We start from the raw sequence: 20,569 nt of genomic DNA on the forward strand, positions 1-20,569 counted from the left end.
CTATGTATTCTTCAATTACATTGAGCTGATTTCTGACGTGTTGTTCCTTATTGTCCATAGTGTATTTCTGTATTGCGTTTGGGATTTACCATAATGAAGGCGTAGGCTCAGGTTTCCTGGGTCTCCTGGGTATATTTTTGGTTGGATAGGTTTCTAAATTTCTTTCTTAGGTTTTTGCATTCTTCATCAAACCATTTGTCATTGTTGTTAATTTTCTTAGGTTGTCTGCTTGCAATGTGTAGATTTGAAGTGGAAGCAGAGAGGTCAAATATACTGTTTAGGTGTTCTACTGCTTACTCCTTCACTATTACTGTGAAACATTTTGTCCAGGATGTTGTCTAAAAGGTATTGAATTTGTTGTTGCCTAATTGTTATTTGGTAGGTTTCTACACTACTTTATTTCCATCTATAGCATTTCTTAATATTATTCATTTCCTTTGGCTTTGATGCCTCATGATTGGGTATTGCTCTGTTCAAGTAGACTGTGATTTTGCTGTCAACTGATATGGGTGTCAGTGGGCAGACTGTGAACGCTCTGAGAGACTCTGGGTTGAGGTCAATGATAAAATAGTCTACAGTACTACTGCTAAGAGATGAGCTATAGGTGTACCTACCGTAGGAGTCCCCACAAAGCCTGCCAATGACTGTACATGACCCAGCATGCAACAGAGATGCAGGAGTTGTGAACCATTGTTGTTGTTTATGTTGTTGTAGTTATGCCTATGGGGGAGGGAATGCGTTCACCTCCAGGTAGGTGTTTGTCCCCCTGTGTGCTGAGGTTGTCAGGTTATTTTCCAGTTCTGGCATGTAGGTCGCCACAGACTAGTACATGTTCCTGGGCCTGGAAATGATTGATTTCACAATCTAGGATGGTATGGGGATTCTAGTAGGTGGATATAGGTATCACACAGGAGGACATTTGTCTCTGTTGAGATCATTTCCTTCTTAATTTCTAGCCAAATGAAAACATTCCTGTTTTGATTACTTTAATCGAGTGAGTCAGGTCTGCTCTCTACCAAATTAACATACCCCCTGTGTCCTTTCCCTGTTTCACACTCAGTAGTTCGGTGGATGGGACTACCAGCTCTCTGCAACCTGGAGTGCAACCAGTGGGTCCATCTCCTCTATACCATGTTTCTTGAAGGATGACAATGTCTGTATTTCAGATTTCTTTGGTGAAGTCCAGGTGGCTGTTTAGGCAAAAGGCAGATATTTTTGTTTTACCTTTATTTAACTAGGCATGTCAGTTAAGAACAAAGTCTTATTCACAATGATGTTCTAGGAACTTTGGGTTAACTGCCTTGTTCCGGGGCAGAATTACATATTTGTACCTTGTCAGCTTGGGAATTTGATCTAGCAACCTTTCAGTTATTGGCCCAACACTCTAACCACAAGGCTACCTGCCGCCCCATATAACCTCAGGCCTTGGATATTCCAGGATGAAATAGTGAAAGTGTCCAATGTTATTAGTCGTGTGGTTGGGCCTCAGACCAGTAAGTGTGAGCAGAGCCTGCTGAGCATGCCATTGGCTTGGTCTAGTGTAAGAGTGGGAGTTGGGCCTGTTTGCCTGCTCACGGCCTGGGTTTATGTGTGACTTTGAGGCCCTCTTTGCGGGAGTGAGGGGTGTGGACATGGTTGATTGGGGGGGGTGAATGTGGCTGGTGGTGCTGTGGTCTGGATGTAGGTCCTCTCGGCGTGGGTCATCTATGTGTAGGTCCGGGGGGTGGGTCCCGCAGGTCTGGAAGAGTGTCTCACTGGTCTGGATGGGGTGTCTGATGATCTGTTGCTCCTGTGTGAGGTGGTAGGGCTGCGGTTGAGGGCGATGTCCTTTTAGGGTCCTGGCGAAGGTGGGCACTGCGTCTTGTATAGGTGGACCTGATCATAAAGGTAAAGGCTGTTCAAGTCCAGGGTGGAGTGGTGGGCCAGGTAAACATTTGGTTTTCAGGCACAGTCATGGGAAATACTTGCATTTACCCACTCTATGGTAGCAAGTTGGAGAAAAAACATTTGTACGTTGGGGGAAGTAGAATGATATTTTTCAATCACTCCCTTGACTGCTATGGCCACCCTTTCCTGCTGTGCTCTCAGGTCATTTGTGCCTGTGTGTATTATTATGTGGCTGGGTGACCCCAGTTGGTCTACAGCCATAAGGTCTAGGGTGCACTGGGTGTTTGGACACCAGAGTTTAGAGACTGTGTGTTTAGGGAAAGTTTTTTTGGGGGGTCCATTAGGAGTACAATCTGGCTTGTGTATGTCCTCAGTGGGTGTGGGTGTGTGTGGGGGGGGAGGGGGTCTGGAGAGCTATCAGGAGGCTGACAGGGGGTTCTCCGAGGGGATGAGATCCCCTGGGCTTGGGCTTCTTCATTTATCTTTCCTGCTGTGATGTCGAGGCTATGGTCAGGATCTGAGGTGGGCTGTTCTGCTGGCTTCTCTGCAGGGGTGGCCAGCTCTCTAATGGGTTGTTCTCTGTCACATGTCATCTTTCTCACCTTCTTCTTCAGCACTCTCACCTCTAGTGCTCTGTTCTTTTCCTGCCGCTGGGCCTTCTTCTTCTGCTCCTGCTCTTTCTCCTGTTGAAGTTGTCTCACCACAGTCCAGAGTGCAGGAACGTCTCTCTCCCCCTCCAGCTCTCCGGGTCTGGTTGAGGGGGTGGTGTTGTGCTGGACTGTTGTCTTGGTCTGTGCTGACTGGAGTGTGTTCACCTGCTGTTCCAGCTCCACCTGCCTTACCTCCATCTGCGTTCATTTTTCCTTCATTTCAGTGAGGGAGTAGTGCTCTGCGCTGGGAGGTTCTTTCAGCATGGGGTTGTTCGTCTGTGGGGTTGTCTAATGAAGAGGTCTGGTCTGACTCGCTTGGGGTGGGGGAGTCTTTCTCAAGATAGAGCTTCTCTAGTCTTCAATTTTGGGAAAGTCCAACTGAAACTGTTTGGGGTTGCCCAGTACCAATACTGTTCCAGACTTGTACAGGTTGACATTGGCAGACTGAGTTCTTGTTGTCTAGTATCCTAGTACTTTCTCTTTCTCATTTGAGTTCTGATCTCAAGCTATACTAATGAGGATGAACATAGGCTTATTATAAAGCATGATACTTACCAAATACTGTTTTTTTTCTGTTAATCCATGGGTAGTGTGTTGATATGCAACTGTGCCATACCATGGGATGGTCTGTGCGGAAGATTAAGTTGTAGCAGTCAGCAAAACATGTCTATGGGTTGTCCATGAGGAGCTTATTTTGTACTCTTTCCATGCCTTCTAAGTTTTTACATCCAAGGGGTACTTTATTGTAATGACCTCTGCACAGAGGGAGGCCAGTGAGCAGGGGCTTCAAAATCCTCTGCATTTGGGTGGGGAAGGCTGTGGAACTCTCCTGTCCTTGTTGGGATCCAGGGCTTTGACACCTCTCACTTCACACCTCCATGCTAATTGAAATTCCAGCTGGATCTGTTCTGTTTTAGCAAGCTTGGTAGTCTTAATTTAGCATTCAGTCCTTATAAAGTAAAAAATATTATTAAAATGTATTTTTCTTCATGGCTTTAAAAGTAGCTTCAGACTAAAGATTACTCACTCAGTTCCAGGTTGGATGGTTTTTTCAGGTTTCTGTTGTGATTCTTTTGCTGATCCACTGTATGGTTTGCCAGAGAATTTTCTGTATAGTCCTTGGGAATAAGAATCTTTAGTAGCAGGAATCTTTCCAGGTAATTTTGTCCAAAATCAGGTTGTAGGTCTGGAGTCTAGATTTTTCAGTGAAGGTTATGTTGTGGAAGGTAGTAAGTATCCTGTTCCTGTGGAAAACTCCAAGTTTATCTAACTGTAAATCTATCTTTTTGTAAAAAAAATGCTGAAAAATTCAGGAGCTCGTCTACTCTTGACCTCTCGCTCTCTCTACTTCTGTTCTCATTGTTTCCTTTGAAGAGGCCCCTCTGTCTTACCATAACACTCACAGAAGTGCCCTTCAGTGTTCCCTGTGTCAAGTAGCCTTCTGTCGGTCACCCTATTCCCTTTATAGTGCATTACTTTTGACCAGGGCCCATATGGCCCAAAGTAGTGCACTATATAGGGAATAAGGTGCCATTTGGGACATAGTTTCTGACTCTGGTGGCCTACTACATTAAATTGTCTCTGTTGAAAGAGGATCTACTTGAGTGGCTTTTAAAAAAGATGGCTACAGGACACAGCACTGTGTTGGAGTGCTGACTGGACACTTGATAGCAGTGTGTGTGTGTTGTGTGTGGGGGGTTGTGTGGGTTTGTTTGTGTGTGTGTGTGTGTGTGTGAGAGAGATGGAGAGTGTGAGTGTTTATGCAGACTCTCATAGGGAGCGCAAGTGAGAGAGTGCAATTTCCTCAATCAAAGTTTGTACCGAAAGATGTAGCCTATTGAATATCCTATATCCACACATATTGTCTCAATAAAATGTTATATATATATTTTTTTTTTACCTCAACCTATGCATACTTAATATAAAAATAGGCCATCATCATTGTCAATTGTGAATGACAAATATTCACGATTTAACAGTTTAACTGCATGGCATGCCAGTCATTTGATTGATCTCAGTTAGTTTCACGGGAATAGCCTATGCATTTCCATCTTCTTGAATTACTGTTTCGTGAGATTAATTAGAGCAGATGGTGCTATTAGCCTTTCTTGTATTTTGTTTCAATCAAATCAAAATCATATAAAATTGTATTGGTCCCATACACATATATAGCAGATGTTATCGCAGGTGTAGTGAAATGCTTATGTTCCTAGGTCCAACAGTGCAGTAAAACCTAGCATAGGTCTATATCCTACCTTTGTTGCGTGATCTGTTGAGTTTCGGTGCATTCGTTTTTTTTAAGGGGACTATTCAGCTATTCAGCTTCAGCTAACCATCCTACAGTCTCATTAGAAATTAGGTGCTTTTTGGTGTAACAGGAAAGTTATAGAACTACTATGCCATGGTATTTGGGTTCTGTTATGTAAAATCCTAATTCATCATTATGTGATCTTGCCAGACATTGATTCAGCTTTGATTTAACTTTACTAAATGAGCACCATTATAAGAAGTGATAATCTTATATTTGTAATACTAATAATAAGTGATGAATAGCACAATTAGGTGTAGGCAACAGATCATGATGAGTTTTATTTTCCTTCAGCAACTTGTGGTGCTGAAAGACAGCTGAATGTTATCTCTGCCATTTGGCCTGTTCAGGAAAAAACAAACACTAATTTGTAGAATAGCCTAAAAGGCCTACGACTACATGGTATAGCTATTTGTAGGCTAATATACAGTGCATGCTAATATACAGTGCATTCGGAAAGTATTCAGACCCCTTCCCATTTTCCACATTTTGTTATGTTACAGCCTTATTCTAAAAGTGATTAAATAAATACATTTCCTCACCAATCTACACGCAATACTCCATATTAACAAAGCAAAAACAGTTTAATAGATTTTTGCAAATGTATTTAAAATTTTTAAAAAGAAATACCTTATTCACAGGAGTATTCAGAAACTTTGGTATGAGACTCGAAATTGAGCTCAGATGCATCCTGTTTCCATTGAAGTTCCTTGATGTTTCTACAACTTGATTGGAGTCCCCTTGTGGAAAATTCAATTGACTGGACATGATTTGGAAAGGCACACAAATATAAGATCCCACAGTTGACAGTGCATGTCAGAGCAAAAACTGAGCCATGAGGTCGAAGGAATTGGAAGTAGAGCTCCAAGACAGTGTTGTGTTGAGGCAGAGATCTGGGGAAGGGTACCAAAACATTTCTGCATAAGAACCTTCCAGATGGACAACCATCTCTGCAGCACTCAACCAATCAGGACTTTATAGTAGAGTGGCCAGACGGAGGCCACTTCTCACTAAAAGGCTCATGACAGCCAACTTGGAGTAGGCACCTGAAGGACTCTCAGACCATGAGAAACAATATTCTGTGGTCTGATGAAACCAAAATGTAACTCTTTGGCCTGAATGCCAAGAGTCATGTCTGGAGGAAACCTGGTACCATACCTATGGTGAATCATGGTGGTGGCAGCATCATGCTTTGGGGATGTTTTTCAGCTGTAGGGACTGGGGAACTAGTCAGGATTGAGGGAAAGATGAACGGAGAAAAGTACAGAGAGATCCTTGATGAAAACCTGCTCCAGAGCGCTCGAAGACTCACCTTCCAACAGGACAACGACTCTAAGCACACAGCCAAGACAACGCAGGAGTGGCTTCGGGACAAGTCTCTGAATGTCCTTGAGTGGCCCAGCCAGAACCCGGACTTGAATCCGATCTAACACCTCTGGAGGGAACTGAAAATAGCTGTGCAGCGTCACTTCCCATCCAACCTGACAGAGCTTGAGAGGATCTGCAGAGAAGAATTGAAGAAACTCAACCAAATGCAGGTGTGCCAAGCTTGTAGCGTCATACCCAAAAAGACTGGAGGCTGTAATCGCTGCAAAAGGTGCTTCAACAAAGTACTAAGTAAAGGGTCTGAATACTTACAGTATGTAAATGTCGAATTTCAGTTTAACATTTTTACTAGATTGCAAAAATTTCTAAACCTGTTTTTGCTTGGTCATTTGGGGGTATTGTGTGTAGATTGATGAGGGAAATTTGTTTTAATCAATTTTAGAATAATGCTGTCATGTACCAATATGTAGAAAAAGGAGTGTAAATACTTTCCGAATGCACTGTATATACAAATACATAGTTTGATCTCATTGCACTGTTTGCGAGGAGAGCTTTATTTATGAGTATGCATTTTCATTTTATTGTGTAGCTGTACTACGCTGTATCATAAATACACTTTGGTTTGATTATCTTCATTCCATATTAAGAAAACAGAGGTGAACTATCAGTCCAAATAGGTCTACTGAACATAAATCATCAGCCTACTACGCAGAATTGCAGGAAATTTGTTTTAAAACAGCCTTAAAAATCAAGATTTTGGTGCGTTGTATTCATGCATCTCAATAAAATATAACCTAAATGCATTTTTACCTCCAACTTGGCCCAATTCACATGTCCAATTTCCCACCCTGACATACCAAAGTAGAATGGGCTTTGTGTCTTACCCAATAGCCAATAGCTCAATATCCCAAGCAGAGGGCTACAGCAGGAGTCAAGTTCCTTGAGCTTTGCGGTGGCCACTCTGGTTTGGGTGTCCTTGGCAGGAACGGTGTCACCTTAACCAAGTGGTCACATATCGTTCACATATCATTGAGTTCAAATTTATCAAAGGAGGCTTGCCACCACCAGAGAGAAGACAGGGTTGAAACCAGCATTTACTTCTAGGCTGCTATACATATTTGTTTTTTCATTCCATCGTTTTTCAAGGAATTTTTGTGGTAGTGAAATATAATTAATTTAAAATTAACTAGAAATAGTTTTAACAGCATCGTGTATTTTCAAATTTAAAAAAGTGTCACGCTCAGGCAGCACTACACCCCTGGGTGTGGGGGATCGTGTTTGTTTGTGTATGAGTGACAGCGTGAGTTTGTGCAGACTCTCATGTTTCTGTCTCTGTGTTATTTATACGACACTTGAAGTGTAATATGAGATCTAGTTTAAGACTTCCCTTTGCCCTTCCTCTACCTTCTCTCCTTTTCCACTGTTCTTCCTCTCTTCCTCCCCCTCCCCTCTCCTCACTCCTCTTCAATCCTTCTTCCTCTCTTCCTTTACCTCACCCTCCTCCTCCATCCTTTCTAAAAATGCCTTTTTATACACTGAGGTACATAAAGCTGTAACTGTTGCATAGCTTGTCAAATCAAATCAATCAAATCAAATCAAATTTTATTTGTCACATACACATGGTTAGCAGATGTTAATGCGAGTGTAGCGAAATGCTTGTGCTTCTAGTTCCGACAATGCAGTAATAACGAACAAGTAATCTAACTAACAATTCCAAAAAACTACTGTCTTATACACAGTGTAAGGGGATAAAGAATATGTACATAAGGATATATGAATGAGTGATGGTACAGAGCAGCATAGGCAAGATACAGTAGATGATATCGAGTACAGTATATACATATGAGATGAGTATGTAAACCAAGTGGCATAGTTAAAGTGGCTAGTGATACATGTATTACATAAGGATGCAGTCGATGATATAGAGTACAGTATCTACGTATGCATATGAGATGAATAATGTAGGGTAAGTAACATTATATAAGGTAGCATTGTTTAAAGTGGCTAGTGATATATTTACATCATTTCCCATCAATTCCCATTATTAAAGTGGCTGGAGTAGAGTCAGTGTCATTGACAGTGTGTTGGCAGTAGCCACTCAATGTTAGTGGTGGCTGTTTAACAGTCTGATGGCCTTGAGATAGAAGCTGTTTTTCAGTCTCTCGGTCCCAGCTTTGATGCACCTGTACTGACCTCGCCTTCTGGATGACAGCGGGGTGAACAGGCAGTGGCTCGGGTGGTTGATGTCCTTGATGATCTTTATGGCCTTCCTGTAGCATCGGGTGGTGTAGGTGTCCTGGAGGGCAGGTAGTTTGCCCCCGGTGATGCGTTGTGCAGACCTCACTACCCTCTGGAGAGCCTTACGGTTGAGGGCGGTGCAGTTGCCATACCAGGCGGTGATACAGCCCGCCAGGATGCTCTCGATTGTGCATCTGTATAAGTTTGTGAGTGCTTTTGGTGACAAGCCAAATTTCTTCAGCCTCCTGAGGTTGAAGAGGCGCTGCTGCGCCTTCCTCACGATGCTGTCTGTGTGAGTGGACCAATTCCGTTTGTCTGTGATGTGTATGCCGAGGAACTTAAAACTTGCTACCCTCTCCACTACTGTTCCATCGATGTGGATGGGGGGTGTTCCCTCTGCTGTTTCCTGAAGTCCACAATCATCTCCTTAGTTTTGTTGACGTTGAGTGTGAGGTTATTTTCCTGACACCACACTCCGAGGGCCCTCACCTCCTCCCTGTAGGCCGTCTCGTCGTTGTTGGTAATCAAGCCTACCACTGTTGTGTCGTCCGCAAACTTGATGATTGAGTTGGAGGCGTGCGTGGCCACGCAGTCGTGGGTGAACAGGGAGTACAGGAGAGGGCTCAGAACGCACCCTTGTGGGGCCCCAGTGTTGAGGATCAGTGTTGACGAGTGTTGACGAGCTTGGAGGGTACTATGGTGTTGAATGCCGAGCTGTAGTCGATGAACAGCATTCTCACATAGGTATTCCTCTTGTCCAGATGGGTTAGGGCAGTGTGCAGTGTGGTTGAGATTGCATCGTCTGTGGACCTATTTGGGCAGTAAGCAAATTGGAGTGGGTCTAGGGTGTCAGGTAGGGTGGAGGTGATATGGTCCTTGACTAGTCTCTCAAAGCACTTCATGATGACGGATGTGAGTGCTACGGGCGGTAGTCGTTTAGCTCAGTTACCTTAGCTTTCTTGGGAACAGGAACAATGGTGGCCCTCTTGAAGCATGTGGGAACAGCAGACTGGTATAGGGATTGATTGAATATGTCCGTAAACACACCGGCCAGCTGGTCTGCGCATGCTCTGAGGGCGCGGCTGGGGATGCCGTCTGGGCCTGCAGCCTTGCGAGGGTTAACACGTTTAAATGTCTTACTCACTTCGGCTGCAGTGAAGGAGAGACCGCATGTTTTCGTTGCAGGCCGTGTCAGTGGCACTGTATTGTCCTCAAAGCGGGCAAAAAAGTTATTTAGTCTGCCTGGGAGCAAGACATCCTGGTCCGTGACTGGGCTGGGTTTCTTCCTGTAGTCCGTGATTGACTGTAGACCCTGCCACATGCCTCTTGTGTCTGAGCCGTTGAATTGAGATTCTACTTTGTCTCTGTACTGGCGCTTAGCTTGTTTGATAGCCTTGCGGAGGGAATAGCTGCACTGTTTGTATTCAGTCATGTTACCAGACACCTTGCCCTGATTAAAAGCAGTGGTTCGCGCCTTCAGTTTCACACGAATGCTGCCATCAATCCACAGTTTCTGGTTAGGGAATGTTTTAATCGTTGCTATGGGAACGACATCTTCAACGCACGTTCTAATGAACTCGCACACCGAATCAGCGTATTCGTCAATGTTGTTGTCTGACGCAATACGAAACATCTCCCAGCCCACGTGATGGAAGCAGTCTTGGAGTGTGGAGTCAGCTTGGTCAGACCAGCGTTGGACAGACCTCAGCGTGGGAGCTTCTTGTTTTAGTTTCTGTCTGTAGGCAGGGATCAACAAAATGGAGTCGTGGTCAGCTTTTCCGAAAGGGGGCGGGGCAGGGCCTTATATGCGTCGCGGAAGTTAGAGTAACAATGATCCAGGGTCTTTCCACCCCTGGTTGCGCAATCGATATGCTGATAAAATTTAGGGAGTCTTCCCAGCTACAATGAATGCAGCCTCCGGATAAATCGTTTCCAGTTTGCAGAGAGTTAAATAAAGTTCGTTCAGAGCCATCGATGTGTCTGCTTGGGGGGGGATATATACGGCTGTGATTATAATCGAAGAGAATTCTCTTGGTAGATAATGCGGTCTACATTTGATTGTGAGGAATTCTAAATCAGGTGAACAGAAGGATTTGAGTTCCTGTATGTTTCTTTCATCACACCATGTCACGTTAGTCATAAGGCATACGCCCCCGCCCCTCTTCTTACCAGAAAGATGTTTGTTTCTGTCGGCGCGATGCGTGGAGAAACCCGCTGGCTGCACCGCTTCGGATAGTGTCTCTCCAGTTAGCCATGTTTCCGTGAAGCAGAGAACGTTACAGTCTCTGATGTCCCTCTGGAATGCTACCCTTGCTCAGATTTCATCAACCTTGTTGTCAAGAGACTGGACATTGGCAAGAAGAATGCTAGGGAGTGGTGCACGGTGTGCCCGTCTCCGGAGTCTGACCAGAAGACCGCTTCGTTTCCCTCTTTTTCTGAGTTGTTTTTTTGGGTCGCTGCATGTAATCCACTCCGTTGCACTGGTTGTAAGGCAGAACACAGGATCCGCATCGCGAAAAACATATTCTTGGTCGTACTGATGGTGAGTTGACGCTGATCTTATATTCAGTAGTTCTTCTCGGCTGTATGTAATGAAACCTAAGATGACCTGGGGTACTAGTGTAAGAAATAACACGTAAAAAAACAAAAAACTGCATAGTTTCCTAGGAACGCGAAGCGAGGCGGCCATCTCTGTCGGCGCCGGAAGTCACACACACACTAGGGCTATTACGGTGGCCTTATTACCGCAACACCGGCGGTCACGAGTCATGGTGGAAGTCCAAATCCACGTGACCATTTAGTCACGGTCTGCTGATGGTCATTAGTAGTCTACCAAACTTGCTAACTGCCTCGTACTCAGCACTCTATTGTCCCTCTAATCACTCTGACATCAATGCAAATGTGATCGAAAATCTAATCAAACACTTCATTACAGCCCATGAGCTCATGTTGTGCTACATTTCTATGGGCTATGCAATTGCGTAAGAAATCAGAGTTTTGATGGCCTCTTAAAAAAAGGAGGATCCCATCAATTTGATATAGGCTAGGCCTACTATATTTATTTATCAACTTTCTTAATATTAAGCACATTGCTTAGCTTTACAACAAGAGTGTAGCCTACCTGGCTGGCATGAAAATGAACCACGGGAAAAGCGTCCTTCATTTGATATTTAAGTGCAGAGATGCTATTTAAGTGCATTTTTTCCCCCCATACCCATGTTCTGAAACTGGAGCATGATAATGGTCCATTCTAAATCAAAACTAATTTCACACATATATTATTTAGGATATATGTAAAGACAACATGAAATTAAGAATAGTCTGATGGGTGACAATATGTGACTGGTTTCAGGAAACTAGGCATCTGTCAGGCTCCTGAGTGGTGCAGTGGTCTAAGGCACTGCGTCTCAGTGCTAGAGGCATCACTACAGACCCTGGTTCGATTCCAGTCTGTATCACAACCGGCTGTGATTGGGAGTCCTATAGGTTGGCGCAAAATTGGCCCAGCTTTTACTAGGGAAGGCCGTCATTGTAAATAAGATTTTGTTCTTAACTGACTTGTCTAGTTAAATTAAAAATAATATAAATGTTGCGTGTCACTACTTTAAAAAAATCCAAATACATTTATTGGCAGAAAGGCCTTTTGGAACATGTGAACTTTCATGTGCCTAATAACAAACTTGTATGCCATCTGTAAATACAAATAAAATTGTTAAATTACAAGCCTAGTTGGTTTAGCCGTGGAAAAAGTAAGAAACCTTCCCGCTAGCCATGATTGGCTGAGATAATAAGTGGTCTGAACATGCCGAGAGATGAGTTCGGATTGGTCTGCCGTGTAGCACACGTCTGTCTACAATATGAGCTGGTCAGTATGTGTAGGTAATCCTTTCTAATGCAGCTTTTTCTAAAGATATCATGTAGTAGAACTGTATAAGTGTTGCTGTCCGCTTTCTGGAGGACCGAGTTTTGAAATCAGTGGAATTAGAGTATGATAGCTAAGGAGATGGAGAAATGTGCCGTTTGATTGCAAATATGCAGACAGAGTTGAAAAGAGAACACTGTTGTATAAAACACCTAACTCCAGATTACATCTTCAAACTAAGGGCAACCATGGCATCTGTGACAGAGAGGGAGAAGCGTCCATAGATAATGTAGCTAGCCACATTTTCCGATATTACACATTTCTAATTTAGTCAAAAAGTAGTTAAAGTGTACTGTTAGCTAGGTAGCTAACATTAGTTGGCTGGCTAGCTAACGTTATGTGTATGATATGTGTAGCATTCGTATCTCAGAGCCATTTGCGTTGCTTGTTATACCCTAATGTTAGCTAGCTTACATTGAACCTGGGTGGTTTGCTACCTGCAGATTCATGCAGGGTAGTAATGTTATAAATTCGGATTTTGGTACATTGTTTAGCTAGCTAGCTACATGTCTAAACGAAACTATTTCACTAGAATGTTTATGATGTCACTGCAACAACTGTCGATAGATGCCTCTGGTAAATTCACTCTGGCTATCTACTCCATTTTAAGAGCCTCTCACCTGACTGTGCTAGAGCGCAGAATAACATGCTGACCAAACCAGACACGTTGCGTGCGCGAGCGTTGCAAAATAAATGTAGAAATCCATGTTATTCAATTATTGCACCCACACTGCTTACGCGACAACGAGCGTCTGCGATGCCAAGGGCTAAAATATAACTCCTTTCTATTGCTGATGCAGATCGCGCTGCAAGTCCTGCCTCTCCCATCTCCTCTTTGGTTTATAGAAGCAGGCACCCACGTGCCATCGTGGTAAAACTATGTAAGTTTAGATGCGATCACCATATAAGTTGAAAGATGAAAAGGCCTGGAAGGAGGAGAGATGACTAGAAACGATTCGGTTGGCCGTTTTATGTGTGGATTAATTGTCGGAGTAGAGGACTTTGTGCATTTCAGGTAAAATAACAACTCAATGTTTATATCCCAGGACAAATTAGCTAGCAACAGCAAACTAGCTAAATAGGACAAATTAGCTAGCAAGTGCAAGCTAACTACCTAAATTGCCATACATGTTTAATGCTTTTCGATCTGTCCCCAAATTAATATAATTGGTTCAGAGTTTGTTTTGATATTTTAACCTGCGTGTCGTGATTGCGTTTGGTGTAGAGGGACAAAATACATTTATGCAAGACAGCGTACGATGGCGCACGCGCGCAGCCGGTTTGGGTTCTGTGTAACTGACAAATTTACAAACGCTCAACACCAATTGAATGTGGCCGGTGCCAGTAAACATTGGCAAAAACACATAATTAAATTGTTGCCAGCAGCACAGTTGCAGTCACCAACACTCAGGATAACTTGAAAACAGCCTAACCAGCTCTGCTAGGGCGAGTAAAATGGTCAGAGTGAGCTGTCATTTGTGTCTGGAAGTAGTTAGCCAGTTAGTTTAGGTGCTTGACTGCTGTTGTTAGGTCAGAATCCTCGGATCAACCCTACTTTTCGGCCAGAGCGTTCGGTGTGCATTTTGAACACTTCTGAAATCTGGAAAATAAATGCAACAAGCCAAGTTCTGTGACTACGCGTGACGATGTGAAGCTAACTGGACTTGAAAGGATGCTATGCACTGTTTTGTTTTCCATACACAAAAAGCTACAAACACAGGAGTGCACGCTGCGGCCAAAGGTTTCACACGGTGAGTCATTTGCTTTACTTAGCTAACGCTCGATATTAACAGGATATATTTTACCGTTATTTGTGTGTGGCATAGTTTTGGATAATTTCTAGTGTTAGGATTCCTATCCCTATCCGAATTGTGCAACAACACGCCTCCTGCCAGGCACCATGTTTTCAGGTTAGCTAACTAACCAATAGACAAGCTAGTTAGCTATCTAACCCACACCTTGTAATACAAAACATTGAATGATATCGGTTTGATATGTGTGGATGGAAGTATGGCTTTGAGAAATAAATCATCTTCTCAATCTAATCATGCTTTTTGCAGTATATAACTATGCCACCTAGCTAGCTTGTTGGAGAGCAGCTACAGGCCACAAAGTTATCTGGCATGGAGGTGCACAAATTGGCAGAGCTCTGAGTGCAGTGCTGCCTGCCTACATTGTAGCACTGCCAGCATTGCAGTAAGGGAATTGAATTGCACATTTAGAGTAGTGAAACATTCGATTACAAACCAATTCTGAATGGGATGCTTACGTTCTAATGAAAGGTTTATTTTCTGAAGTGGACGTAAATAACTTTTAATTTTATTTGATCCATTTTATTTTGTCATGTGTATGAACAGTTATGGGGGCAACATACTTTTACATGTAGACTACTTAACATTTAAACTTACTGTATGTTAAGAATAGTAACACTCCTAACACTTACACTTTCTCTCTTCAGGCCATACTGAATGATGATGGTGCTCATCTAGGCTTCATGCTACCAATTAAAGGTAAGCTTTGTATTAAATATCTGGAGTTACACAAAATAATGCTCTGTTGTTGTGACAGATTTTTCAAAAGGGTTGTACAAGGTTGTGACTAGATAGACTATAGCTACAACGGGAAGTGAGTTTTCGTGGCAGGTTAGGAGAGCATTTTAGCTAACCCTAACCATTTTCCTAACCTTAACCTAATTCTCCTAACCTGCTATGTTAATATTCCTAACCTGCAGTGTAAATTCTGATACAAAAAAGTCACTTCCGGTCATAGCTGTTATAATGTGTATGCTGGGAGTCGGGAAGCAAGTACAGGGAGTGCAAATTGAATAATAAATCAAATATGGAAGAAACAAGACTAGCGTACATGAAACACCTGAGGAATAAATCAAGGGGAGTGACAGATATAGAGGAGGTAATCAGGAAGGTGATGATGGAGTCCAGGTGAATCTCATGAGGTGCAGGTACGCGTAACGATGGTGGCAGGTGTGCATAATAATGAGACAACTGGCCACGTTGAGCGCCAGAGAGGGGGAGTAAACGTGACAGCTGTATTCCACCTAGTCAAAACTATTGTACAGGGGAGAATATCAATTGCATTTTCTTGATTCCTCACATCCTCTCTCCACACTCTTTCTCAAGAGGTCCCTCCATTCTGACCTTATCCAATGGGTTTTGATCCAATATAAATAGAAAGGGAGAATGTCCAATCACCTTATTACTGCTCCCAAATAGGCCTGTTTATGAACATAATCGGAACCATTTTACAGATAAGATTGCATTCACACATCTCCAGTAGTTGCATTGCAAGCATGCCACGGACGTTGTCACCATAAAACCAGGAAGGTGAACCATTCTAATAAGTTTGGTTGTAACATTTTACGAAAAAACAAGCAATCAGTTAAAAAATAAAAACATGTCAAATGTAATGATATCATAATATAGCCAGGATAAAAAGGGCTTGGGTTTCGAACATATGAAATGGAAAACATCACATTTTTACAGGTTTCATACCATTTCTAAATACAAGGTTCACGGTATTCACTGAGGATCTCCTCTCACCTTTTATGATGGGAATGGACACGTAGCCTACATCATGAATAGGGTTTTATGCTTGTCCAAAATGGGACCTGCATGGCTAAAATAATGGGGGCCTACCTATGCATAGATAAAAAAGGGAATGGCGGCTCAGTTACCTCTTTTAACCTGATATTTCTTTATATAATTTTATATAATTTCTTTATATATATTTCTAAATTTTTTATTTTAATTTACCCATATTTTACCAGGTAAATTGACAGAACATTTTCTCATTTATAGCAACAACCTGGGGAATAGTTACAGAGGAGAGGAGGGGGGATGAATAAGCCTATGGTAAAATGTGGATGATTAGGTGACCGTGATTGTTTGAAGGCCAGATTGGGATTAAGATTTGTTTCCAAACGGTCTCAGGAGCCAAGCTCTTTATCGACAGTATTGACTAGAGGTCGGCCGATTAATCGGAATGGCCGATTAATTAGGGCTGATTTCAAGTTTTCATAACATTCGGAAATCAATATTTTTGGGCGCCGATTTAAATTCTTATATAACATATTCTTATTTTCAATGACGGCCTAGGAAATGTGGGTTAACTGCCTCGTTCAGGGGCAGAACGACAGATTTTCACCTTGTCAGCTCGGGGGATCCAATCTTGCAACCTTACAGTTAACTAGTCCAACGCAATAATGACCTGTCTCTCTCTCGTTGCACTGCACAAGGAGACTGTTACGCGAATGCAGTAAGCCAAGGTAAGTTGCTAGCTAGCGTTAAACGTATCTTATAAAAAACAATCAATCATAATCACTAGTTAACTACACATGGTGGATGATATTACTAGATATTATCTAGTGTATCCTGCGTTGCATATAATCTGACTGAGCATACAAGCATACAAGTATCTAAGTATCTGACTGAGCGGTGGTAGGCAGAAGCAGGTGCGTAAACATTCATTCAAACAGCACTTTCGTGCGTTTTGCCAGCAGCTCTTTGTTGTGCATCAAGCATTGCGCTGTTTATGACTTCAAGCCTATCAACTCCCGAGATGAGGCTGGTGTAACCAAGTGAAATGGCTAGCTAGTTAGCGCATGCTAATAGCGTTTCAAACGTCACTCGCTCTGAGCCTTCTAGTAGTTATTCCCCTTGCTCTGCATGGGTATCGCTGCTTCGATGGTGGCTGTTGTGTTGCTGGTTCGAGCCCAGGGAGGAGCGAGGAGAGGGACAGAAGCTATACAAGAACATAAGAACATCCAATAGTCAAAGGTTAATGAAATAGAAATGGTATAGAGGGAAATAGTCCGATAATTCCTAAAATAACTACAACCTAAAACTTCTTACCTGGGAATATTGAAGACTCATGTTAAAAGGAACCACCAACTTTCATGTGTTCTGAGCAAGGAACTAAAACGTTAGCTTTCTTACATAGCACATATTGCACTTTTACTTTCTTCTCCAACACTTTGTTTTTGCATTTTTTTTAAACCAAATTGAACATGTTTCATTATTTACTTGAGGCTAAATTGATTTTATTGATGTATTATATTAAGTTAAAATAAGTGTTCATTCAGTATTGTTGTAATTGTCATTATTACAAATAAATAAATAAATAAATTGGCTGATTAATCGGTATCACCTTTTTTGGTATTCCAATAATCGGTATCGGCGCTGAAAAATCATAATCGGTCGACCTCTAGTATTGACTACTTCGCGATTGCATTGGGCAGACAAAAAACAGTGTCTATGCTTGATTTTTTATTAAATAAAATGAAATGGGGAAAAAACATTATGGCAGTGTGCATCACAGCTGGATATCTTAAATATCCCTATCAGCGCTTTGGACCTCAAATATTTCCACTCTGCCCATCTGAGCGCAAGCAAGTTGATATCAAATAGGTACATTTCTGGACCTGGTGTTAGGGCTGGAAAAGGCCAGTGTGCCAGTTCACACTAGCACCACCTTAACGCCACCCGGAAATAGAGCCCTAAACATAAGAATGTTTCTCTGGTGGATAATTTTTAAATGTTTATTGTTGATGTACCAGGTTAGATTAGTAAGTCTGTCATAAAATGTATTTATCATTATTTATCCTTTTAGGAAGTACATGATGTCAACAGGGCATACCACTGTTCTCCGTGCTCATCCTGTGTTGCTACGTGAAGAAGTTTAGGATTTTTCAAAACATGCAAGGTAGGTTTCTGGTTACTGTTGATTATTGTGCCAATTCCCAATTAACTCACCTAGTCCCTATCCACCTGTGGCTATCTGACAGGATTAGATGGGTGAGTATGGTGTTAACTTTATCCAGTCAACCATCGGTCAGGGTGGATATATTGTTCTATAACATGTCAATTTAGTATTCTCATCTCAAGTGTATTTGTGGATTTCAGGTGGAGGATTCTGATGAGCCAGAGCTTGGTGACGCAACTGTAGCCCTACTTACAATCGTCAGTGACGGCGCCAAAAAGAAAGTCCACTACAATCCGGTCAAGATTTCCATTATCTTGGAGAGTGAAGTTGTGGTAACCGACAGTGGGATTCAGAGGGAGACCATAGACCATAGACCATATTTTGTATTTTCTATGTCCTGTCTCCTCCTTCTCAAAACCCATTGGAGGACACGAGGAATCAAGGAGAGAGGATGGAGGGAATTGAGGAAATGCAACTGAAAATATACCAATTAATATTGGCTGTGTTAATATTACACAGATTATATGCAGGCCTGTGTAGAATAATAGGAGAAGCATGCCACCAATATGTTTTATTCTGCACAAATCTATCGTCTTGGTGACCACTGACCTTTTACTGCGGGGATCAACTTTACTCTTTAGAATGTTCATTTTTACTGATTCATTGATATATAGTTACTTTGTTCCAAGCATGTTGTCCATTGTTTGTAAAACGTGGCAGTTAGATAGTCCTACCACTGACCAAAATTATTTTGGGGCTTACATACAGTTGACGTTGGAAGTTAACATACACCTTAGCCAAATACATTTAAACTAAGTTTTTCACAATTCCTGCCATTTAATCCTAGTAAAAATTGCCCGTTTTAGGTCAGTTAGAATCACCTCTTTATTGTAAGAATATGAAATGTCAGAATAATAGCAGAGAGAAAGATTTATATCAGCTTTTATTTATTTCATCACAATTCCAGTGGGTCAGAAGTTTACATACACTCAATTAGTATTTGGTAGCATTGCCTTTAAATTGTTTAACTTGGGTCAAATGTTTCAGGTAGCCTTCCACAAGCTTCCCACAATAAGTTGGGTGAATTTTCGGGCCATTCCTCCTGACAGAGCTGGTGAAACTGAGTCAGGTTTTTAGGCCTCCTTGCTCACAGACACTTTCAATTCTGCCCATACATTTTCTATTCCAATAGCTTGAATTTGGTTTCCGTCAGCCATTTTGCCACAACTTTGGAAGTATGCTTGGGGTCATTGTCCATTTGGAAGACCCATTTGCGACCAAGCTTTAACTTCCTGACTAATGTCTTGAGATGTTGCTTAAATATATCCACATACTTTTCCTCCCTCATGATGCCATCTATTTTGTGAAGTGCACCAGTCCTTCCTGCAGCAAAGCACCCCCACAACATGTTGCTGCCAACCACGTGCTTCACAGTTGGGATGGTCTTCTTCGGCTTGCAAGCCTCCCCCTTTTTCCTCCAAACATAATGAGGGTCATTGTGGCCAAACAGTTCTATTGTTTCATCAGACCAGAGGACATTTCTCCAAAAGGTACGATGTCCCCATGTGCAGTTGCAAACTGTAGTCTGGCTTTCTTTAATGGCGATTTTGGAGCAGTGGCTTACTCCTTGCTGAGCTGCCTTTCGGGTTATGTCGATATAGGACACGTTTTACTGTAGATATAGATACTTTTGTACCTGTTTCCACCAGCATCTTCACAAGGTCCTTTGCTTTTTTCTGGGATTGATTTGCACTTTTCGCACCAAAGTACGTTCATCTCTAGGAGACAGAACGTATCTCCTTCCTGAGCGGTATGACGGCTGTGTGGTCCCATGGTGTTTATACTTGCGTACTATTGTTTGTACAGATGAACGTGGTACCTTCAGGCGTTTGGAAATTGCTCTCAAGGATCAACCAGACTTGTGGAAGTCTACAAAAAAAAATTCTGAGGTCTTGGCTGAATTATTTTGATTTTTCCATGATGTCAAGCAAAGAGGCACCGAGTTTGAAGTTTTGCCTTGAAATACGCCAACAGGTACACCTCTAATTGACTCAAATGATGTCAGTTAGCATATCAAAAGCGTCTAAAGCCATGGCATAACTTTCTGGAATTTTCCAAGCTGTTTAAAGGCAGAGTCAACTTAGTGTATGTAAACGTCTGATCCACTGGTATTGTGAAACAGTGAAATAATCTGTCTGTAAACAATTATTGAAAAAATTGCTTGTGTCATGCACAAAGTAGATGTCCTAACCGACTTGCAAAAACTGTAGTTTGTTAACAAGACATTTGTGGAGTGGTTGAAAAATTAGTTTTAATGACTCCAACCTGAGTGTATGTAAAACTTCCGACTTCAGCTGTATGTAACAAAAATACCCTTGAATGAGTAGGTGTGTCCAAACTTTTGACTGGTACTGTACATATATCCTCGTGCATCTGAATCGTTTAGAGTAGCTGCCTCTCTTTGACTCCACTCCCTCTCACACTATTCTCAGGTCTGCAGCCCTTGTGTTTATATCTTAC

General features: G+C 42.2%; 1 protein-coding gene across 1 annotated transcript in view; it reads left to right on the forward strand.

Annotated features, from left to right (window-relative positions):
* b4galnt4a (beta-1,4-N-acetyl-galactosaminyl transferase 4a) overlaps positions 1-20,569 on the forward strand; it is a 445,473-nt gene that overhangs the window by 317,673 nt on the left and 107,231 nt on the right. The window lies entirely within an intron of this gene.

This window comes from Oncorhynchus tshawytscha, linkage group LG19 (genome assembly GCF_018296145.1).
Source record: "Oncorhynchus tshawytscha isolate Ot180627B linkage group LG19, Otsh_v2.0, whole genome shotgun sequence".
NCBI classification, from domain to species: Eukaryota; Metazoa; Chordata; class Actinopteri; order Salmoniformes; family Salmonidae; genus Oncorhynchus; species Oncorhynchus tshawytscha.